General features: G+C 42.9%; 1 pseudogene; it reads right to left on the reverse strand.

Annotated features, from left to right (window-relative positions):
• Positions 1-1,251: 1,251 nt before the first annotated feature.
• LOC124596775 lies at positions 1,252-1,369 on the reverse strand (annotated as a pseudogene).
• Positions 1,370-9,557: the final 8,188 nt, after the last annotated feature.

Raw genomic sequence — 9,557 nt, forward strand, 5'->3', positions numbered from 1 at the left:
CGACTGGCATCAGCCTCATCGCTATGACGGATGCTTGATGTGTTACTGTCACTATCACTGCTACTGACTTTTTCAAAACAATTTTACTCTGGCTCTCCCCATGGTATATATATATATATATATATATATATATTGCGGGTATGCCTTAAAAATCGGCATAGTTATATAGCTGTATCCTCCCTATCCATCAAAAGCTCGCGGCCACACAAATGTCCACAGTAAACGCTTGGGTTGCGTAAAACCGTCAATAACGATGTGGACATTTGTTGAAAACTTTCTTCTTCCTAAGTGTGACGAATGACTTGCATATGTAAACAGACGTGCTGTTGTGTGCCTTTTGTGTGATGTAACGAGCATCTTTGGACAGTATAGATATGGACATGACCTTCCGCACAAGATGCTTCATGTTTTTAAATATTTTAGCGATGACAAACCTTTCTTAGTGTGTTGATTTTTATCCACTTGGCAGCTTGTGCGAAAGGTTCAGAGTAAAATGAAAACGTTTTCGACTAGATATTTATAAGACCTGAATATGACAGCAAAGTCTGTCGAAACCGGTTAAATAAATAAATATTTTATGCGATCTTGGCTGTTGAATGGTTTTTAACAATTAAAACAGGTCGCCCTTCAGTACTCTCACAATGAGAAAATTCAATTATACTCAAAGCTTACCTTGTTAGCAGAAAGCGGGCTACCATTATGTTCTTCAGTCTCGAAGTAGGCACATAACGTGCAAGCCACTTCTCTCGTCTGACCTCCGTATTTGTCCGGGTGCGTCAGAATCTTGTTCGCCGATGTCATGCTTGCATTGAGGTTGATGCCCGTCAGTTTCAACACATTTTCTAAGGTAGAGTACAAATGGTGCGTTCATTGTGTCAGTGATTATATTTGCAGTTAACTGTAACTAAAGTGAATAAAAAAGTACACAGTAATATGATTGTATTCCTATTATCTCCTTGCGCTGCCGGAAATCCTCTGGTCCAGAGAACGACGTGGAACTTTTCCATCATATCTTCCAACCAGCTTCCTTCTGATATTGTTCAGTACCACACAAAAGATAAAAAGGCAACGAGTGGCCTACCGGGACCATCCGACCGCCGTGTCATCCTCAGAGGGGGATGCGGATAGGAGGGGCGTGGGGTCAGCACACCGCTCTCACGGTCGTTATGATGCTATTCTTGACCCAAGCCGCTACTATTCGGTCGAGTAGCTCCTCAATTGGCATCACAAGGCTGAGTGCACCCCGAAAAATGGCAACAGCGCATGGCGGCCTGGATGGTCACCCATCCAAGTGCCGACCACGCCCAACAGCGCTTAACTTCGGTGATCTCACGGGAACCGGTGTATCCACTGCAGCAATGCCGTTGCCACTCAGAAGATAACAGTAACAAAAACTAAAATAATAACTGCTACAGTCGTAAAAACAAACACAAACGAAGTCATAGGTTACAACGACCACGCAGGATAGCAAGCTGACAAACTGAAGCACAGTGCAAGAGGGAAGAATTGTGGTGGTTGAGGTGAAGGTTTGGTAACTTCGGGTATTTGCTGCGGCTACGAGTCTAATCGGATTGGCCAGATGGGGACCGTGCCTCCTACGTGGGCTTCCCCTCTACTACTTCTCTCTTAGTTGTCTGTCCAAAAGTAATTATGAACAAACCTTTCTTTGAGTCATCAGTCTTCTGACTGGTTTGATGCAACCCGCCACGAACTCCTCTACTGTGCCAAACTTCAGAATAGCTCTTGCAACCTACATCATCAGTTATTTGATGGATTGATCCCAATCTCTGTCTTCCTCTACTATTTCTACCCTCTACAGCTCCCTCTAGTACCACGTAAATTATTCCCTGATGTCATAAGAGATGACCTGTAATCACGTCCTTTCTTGTAGTCAGTGTTTTCCATACAGAGTGTTTCCGTAAAGAGCGTTCAAAAATGTAACAGGACATAGAAGATGCTCCACTGACCAACTTGAGGCAGGGAACCTGTGGTCGGTGAAGCCAGCTTAAGGAGTTAACACGAATAAAATCACATTACTGTGTTTTGCATTAGTTACAGTTAACTTCAAATACCATCACTAACAAAATGAACTTACCATTTGTACTGTATCTTAGAAAATGTGTTTACATTGGCGAACAAGATTCTGACGCACCCTGACAAATATCCCTGGTGTGTTTCGAATCACACCACTGGCAGCTACAATTCTGCCTTCTAATTCCATCTCCGTATCCACTGGGGTCTCATACACAAGTGACTTTAGATACACCATAGAAAATAATCAAGGGGGTTCAGGTTAGGTAACCGCAGGCCATGGAATAGGACAGCATTGAGATGGTTGCGGACATCGGCACTGAAGTGCGGCGGTCCACGATCATGTTGAATCCACGTCCTCTCTCGACACGATACAATGTAAATCCGATACAACAGAGCCACCTTATGGACAAGTAAACTAAACAAATCCCATATCATGACTTCCTTGTAATCAGGCTAGTCGTATTCATTTCCTTGCAGAATATAAACGATGTACAAGTAAATTGTGGGGTACTGCCCACTCGCCTCTTATGGGTTGCCTGAAGGATGCTGCTTTCGCGGATCGCTATACAACATTTCAAACAAATCATATAAATGGTTTTTATTACAATAAAGTAGATTGACTATCGTATTGTATGGAACTGGGAAACTAGAAACGACGGAGAGGCTTCGTCCCCGCCGTAGTCCGCAGTGGTAAAAAAAAAAAAAAAAACACAACAGTTACCTGCCTTTCCCTATAGATAACCCCTATATTTCTCAGGATTTCGAACATCTTGCATTATTTTAGATGGCCGAACGCTTTTTCCAGGTCAACAGATCCTATGAACGTGCCTCTATTTTTCTTGAGTCTTGCTTCCATTATCAACCGCAACGTCAGAAATACGTCTCTGGTTCCTTTACCTTTCCTAAAGCCAAACTGATCGTCATCTAGCTCATCCTCAATTTTCTTTTGCATTCTTTTGTATATTATTCTTATCAGCAACTTAGATGCGTGAGCTTTTAAGCTGATGGTGTAATGATTTTCGCTCTTGTCGGCACATGAGGTCTTCGGAGTTGAGTGGACGATGATTTTCGGAAAGTCTGATGGCATATCGCCAGTTTCATGAATTTTACACACCACGTTAATAATCGTTTGGTTGGCATTTCCCACAATGATTTTACAAAATCCGATGGAATGTTACCTATTTGAGACCTGGTAGTCAGGGGAAGGCAGGATTCGGTTACGATTGTGGAAGGGGCAGTAGTCAATTACTATTGGTTGCCTTTTATAAGTATAGAGATTTATCTTCAACCTGTAATTCCACACTACACAACAAAATAAAAAACCGCACGTTATTATTGAAGGAATTAAGAATTGTGTAAAAGAATAGTGTTTTCAGTGTGTAACAATTAAGCAAATCACCATAAAATACAGATACAACAGATAATGTTTTAAAAACAAACCACTGTGATCACGGCTGAAGGCCTTATACGCCAAGAATGGCAATAAAGTAAGAATGTTTAAGAACTCGCTGCAATTTACAACTTAGAAACATTAAAATATTACAGGTAAGTAGCCACAAACACAGCAGAAGGCATCAGACGCCATACATGGCAGTAAATAAGATTTTAAGATTTACTGCTAAAAATACCAATACCAAATTAGAATTTTAAGGCAAATAATCACAATTACAGCTGAAGGCCTTACACGCCAGGATCGGCGATTATATAAAAAAATTTAGAAACCTGCCGTAAAACAGCAAATACAATAGCAAAGGTTAAAAAAAAAAAAAACAAAAAAACAACAACAAAAAAACAAGCAAATGATCTCCAAACAGGTGAAATAAAATGATGGTAAACCTGTTAAGACAACCCTTACACTGCTAGATTTATTCTAGAAGGCGACCAGAACTATTAACTAGGCATACATAACCTTTAATGTAGGCATTACAAGGTATTATAATAAATAATACAATAATAAAACACAAGGATCAGGCACAGATGGTGCTCCAGGAATCGACCTCTGACAACAAACACTTTCACGAGCTCCAGGCAAATGCCGGGATGGTTCCTTTGAAAGGGCACGGCCGACTTCCTTCCCCGTCCTTCCCTAATCCGATGAGAACGATGACCTCGGTGTTTGGTCTCTTCCCCCAAAACAACTCAACCCAACTTTCTCGAGCAATGAGATAGGCAGCCAAGAATTGCATTCACTTCACAAGATGGTAACTCAGACTAGTGGCACTCCAATGAATGACTAATGATAAATTGCTGAAGCTAACTCACGTTCGAGAAAGCAAATACAAAGATGGAACAATACGCCAAAGCCAGAATACAGTGTTTAGTGCGCCCGGAACGAGAAAGCAATCACTACCACCAGAGTAGAAGAAATCACCAACCGGCCTACAATCAATAAAGCTGTCAAAACTACACGCCTTTCCGGACATCAGTGGCAAGGCAAGAAAACGTACGCTGCCGTTACATACCCCAACCCCCAGTGCAGGTAACTGGGGCGTTAGTGGCCGCCAGGCAGGAAAAATACCGCTGGTTGTACTTAACAAACTGTAACAAGCTGAAAGCTGCTCTTTGCCTCGGCGACGCTACGAGCAGCAACACGACCCAAGTCACTGGAAAATCGCGAGATATCACACTGGTGGAGGTTTCTCTACTTCAAGTGCTCTCATCTTAAATCTTGCAGGATTCGGTTTACGACGAGGTCGTTCAAACTCGTGACCACAGCCCTTCGATCCGGCAGTCCATGTGTGCCACCAGCAGTCCTTGTGTGTTCACACAATGCGCTGACCTGGCTCCTCCTAAGTCCCCAACCGACTCCATACTCACATGACCCGGGAAAACGACGTCTCGCTTCCCGCGCCCGGATTCTCGGGTTCGATTCCCGGCGGGGTCAGGGATTTTCTCTGCCTCGTGATGACTGGGTGTTGTGTGATGTACTTAGGTTAGTTAGGTTTAAGTAGTTCTAAGTTCTAGGGGACTGATGACCATAGATGTTAAGTCCCATAGTGTTCAGAGCCATTTTTTTGAAAACGACGTCGCCCCAAACATAGGGCAACACTTACTACATACCGATAACCGCCGCTTCTGCCACTAGCGGACAGGCAATGCTTGCGAAACGGAGTGGCGCCAGTCAACACGAGAAGAAGACAAACAACCGCAACCATGCCAACTAAACGATACAATCTGGCCTCCAACAGAGGGCGGAAACCTACAAAGCACCATCGCGAGCCGCAGCATGGCCCACTAATCCTTCTATCTCATTTGAATTCTTCTAAATTCAGATTCTAACACTGAATCCCCTATCTCTTCCCTATTGACTCTTGTTTCTCCTTTTATCAAGTCATCAGGTAAGTCCTCCCCCTGATAGAGGCCCTCAATGTACTCTTTCCAGCCGGCCTGTGTGGCCGTGCGGTTCTAGGCGCTTCAGTCTGGAACCGTACGACCTCTACGGTCACAGGTTCGAATCCTGCTTCGGGCATGGATGTGTGTGATGTCCCTAGGTTAGTTAGGTTTAAGTAGTTCTAAGTTCTAGGGGACTGATGACCTCAGATGTTGAATCCCATAGTGCTCACAGCCATTTGAACCATTTTTTACTCCTTCCACCTATCTGCTCTCTCCTCTGGATTTAGCAGATGAATTCCCATTGCTCTCTCAATGCTACCACCCTTGCTTTTAATTTCACGAAACGTTGCTTTGACTTTTCTGTATGCTGAGTCAGTCCTTAGGAGAATAATTTCTCTTTCTATTCGTTCACATATTTCACGCAGCCATTTCGCCATTGCTTCCGTGCACTTCCCATTTATATAATTTCTAAGTGACTAGTATTTCTGTATTCTTCAGTTTTCTAGATCATTTTTATACTTCCTTCTTTGTTCAACCAGCTGGAGTATTTCTTCTATTACCCATGGTTTCTTCGCAGTTACCTTCCTTGTACCTACGTTTTTCCCTCTAATGCCTGCGGCTACCCGTTTTAGAGACTTCAATTCCTTTTCAACTGAACTGCCTACTGATCTATTAATTATCGCAGTATCTAGAGCCTCAGAGAACATCAAGCGTATCTCTTCATTCCTTAGTGCTTCCGAATACCACTTCTTTGCACATAGATTCTTCCTCACTTGTCTCCTGAAATTCAGCCCACTCTTCATGTTACCAGACTGTGATCTGAGTCTGTACCTGCCCCTGTGTACGCCTTACAGTCCAATATCTGATTTCGGAGTCTTTGCCAGACCATGATGAATTCTAACGGAAATCATCCTGTATCTCCCGGCTTTTTCCAAGTATACCTGCTCCTTTTGTGATTCTTGAACAGAATGTTCCCTTTTACCAACTGAAATTTATTGCAGAACTTAATTAGTCTTTCTCCTCTTTCATTCATACTCCCAAGCCCATATTCTCCAGTAACTTTTCCTTCTACTCCTATGACTATTAGATTTTCATCTCTCTTTACATACTGAATTACCCGTTCAATATCTTCATATACTTTTTCTATCTCTTTATCTCCTGCTTGCGACTTCGGGACGTATAAATGAACTATGGTTGTCGGTGTTGGTTTGCGGCCGATTCTGATAAGAACAACCCTACCAATGAACTGTTCTCAGTAACTCAGTCTCTGCCCTACATTCCTGCTCCCGTTGTATCATTTTCAGCTGCTGTTGACATTACCCTATACTTGCCTTGCCTTGTTACCATTTCACTCCACTGACGGCTACTATCTTTACATTGAGCCTTACCATTGCCATTTTCAGATTTTCTAGCTGCCCTACCACGTGCAGATTTCTGACATTCCACGCCCCACTTCTAGAACGTTATGTTTCCCCTGGTTATGCAATCATTTTCTGATGGCCACCTTCCTATTGGCAGCCCCTGCCAGAGATCTCAATGGAGAACTAGTCCGGAATCTTTTGCCAATGAAAAGAGAATCTTGGCTGTTTTTCAATTACAGGGTACACGTTATATGTCTTTAATGCAGTGGTTTCCATTGCCTTATAGATCTTCATGCTATTGTTCATTGCTGATTCCTCCGCCTTTTAGGGGCAGTTTCCCATCCGAAGGACAAGAGAGTGCCCTGAACCTATGTCTGTTCCTCCACCTTCTTTGACAATGCCGTTAGTAAAATGAGGGTGACTTCCTAAGCTGGAAGTCTTCGGTCGGCATTTCTGATGATTTTTATTCAAAATTTATGCAGTGATGGTTGAATCCGGGACAGAGGACGTTTCGATTACTAATCAAAGACACTATTCCAAGACCATTGACTATTAAAGGTTTGATGTATGTATCTTAGAGCGTTGTTATAACGGTGAAAAACTTAGCTCTTTTGAAGAAGAAAGACAAAGAATAAAATGAAAAGGCACTCCTTATTGCCACGTATATAGTATTAGATTTTTTTGTACATATTTATTTTTTCGAGCAAATAAATATTTTAGAAATGCTGGGACGACACGTTTCCCATATTACAGTTCGCAGCACTGCAGTGAGCTAGTCTTTCGACTTTTGCCTAGACCATCTAGTATGAATCTGGTTTTTGTCATTAATAAACTGTCTTATCCTTGCAAGATCCTCAATTTTCTTACTTTATTTAGACTTTTTGCTACAAGAGCAGTCCCCCGTAGCCTCAGTTTCAATATTTATTTCATAAAACGTTCACATAAACAGTTTAATGGCTACATCGGTTTCGGCTGAGAAGTCATAATCAATATTGCTCAAATATTTCTTATCCGATTGCTGATGACTACAATAATTGCCTTTTGGAAATATTGGTTCCTAGCATCGTTTGACGCAGCCATTGGTCAAAGAGAAACTTACGGGCTTTCGGTCGAAACCGGTACAGCCGTTGAACAGTTTATGTGAGCGTAAACTTTATACCAAAAAGTAATGTGCTCGCTGACTATCTCTGCCAGTATCACGGCAGTAGCTACACTGTACACAAAACAGTACTCAGAACACAAGCAATTTTCATGACGAATTGCAAACATAGACTATTGCTCGCGACAGGCGAGTCTCGGATGGAATAACGTGCCAGGGGCGCTGCAGTTGACAGAAAGAAAATCAGACCTGTAAACGGGTCTTTAGTTTTCATTTTTAATTTTCCGCTGCTTTAAATTTTGGCGTAGAAATATCAAGGCAAAAAATCATACGAATGCCTCGTGTCTGCTCTTTCGGACGTGTGCACAAGAATACACACAACACGAATACGTGTAACTGATCGCCTCGATGGGCAATGAATCCGCAAACTTCAGTGTGGACGCATTTTTACGTTCAACCTGGAGAGGGAATTTAAAAGAAGTGATCATTGAGGGTAGGGATGGGATCCGCAGGTAGGAGGTGCTTCGGTGCGGGGGGGGGGGGGGGGGGGGGGGGGGGGGGGGGGGGGTAGGAATGTGAGTGACCCGGGGAGCGTGCCTAGGTAGTCCGCGGATTTGCGATAAACACGGTGTTCGGGTGATGCAGTGGTTAGCGCAGCTGTATAGTACGGAGGAGATCCAAGATTCGAGTCTCGGTCAGGGACGCATTTTCACCCGTTGCCGCACTAACTGATATCATTAGTTCCTTCCGTTTCATTTCTCCCCCCTCCCCATTCAATTTACATACAAAATCATAATCCAATGAGTAATTTACGGAAATTATATTATAGTGCTACAGTGCCTAACACACACAGATGAGAGTTTCGGGTAACAAAACCCAGTTAAGGAGAAAAAGTGCGGTTAAGTGTAATTATAAAGTCTATAAAACATTTAATACTCTGTATATATAAATCCCTAAACATAATGTAACAAATGATACAGGACATGAAAAACAAGCTCTTAATGGGTGAGGGTGTATTTTAACGTGGCGCCGGGAAGTTAGTTTTGACAACCGCCGACAGGTGTATCAACGACCGTAGTTGCTGAAAATGGCATCGAATCAAGCAGGGAAAGCACTTTGTGTGATATAATTTGACGGTTGCCAGTCGGTAGTGTGTGAAGCAGCTTTACGTAACAAAATTTCGCAAGACACGGCCAGTTTACAATAGCATAGTGAGGTGCTACAATATATTCGAGGAGGATGATTGTTTGTGCAATACAGAACTTTCGTGGTGAAATGGTGTCTCAGAACAGACAGTGGACAATGTGAGGGACGTGCTGCGAAGTCTCACGAAGTCTACTAGTCGAGCTAGTGCAGAAATAGACGTCCTTCTGCCAACAGTGTGGAAAATCCTTCATAAACGATTAAGAGTGGAACTTCTGTATGCCGCAGGGCACGGCGACAAACTGCACCCTCTGGAGTTCTGCACGACGGCTTCGCTGTCGAATTAATCTTCAGTGACGAGACAGTTTTGATCTTTAGCGAATGTTCACACACGGGCTACTGAGAACACATATTTAACCAACGAATATGTCCGCCAATGCAATAAAGTTTGCGTGTTCTTTGCCGTCACCAACATGTTTTACTATGGACGATTCTTCTTTGTTAAGAGTACCGACAGTGACGTCACCTATCTCGACATGCCGCTACTGTGGCTCATGCCACAGCTTGAAACTGAAAGGTCGGGTTTC

Source organism: Schistocerca americana, chromosome 2, assembly GCF_021461395.2.
Source record: "Schistocerca americana isolate TAMUIC-IGC-003095 chromosome 2, iqSchAmer2.1, whole genome shotgun sequence".
NCBI lineage: Eukaryota > Metazoa > Arthropoda > Insecta > Orthoptera > Acrididae > Schistocerca > Schistocerca americana.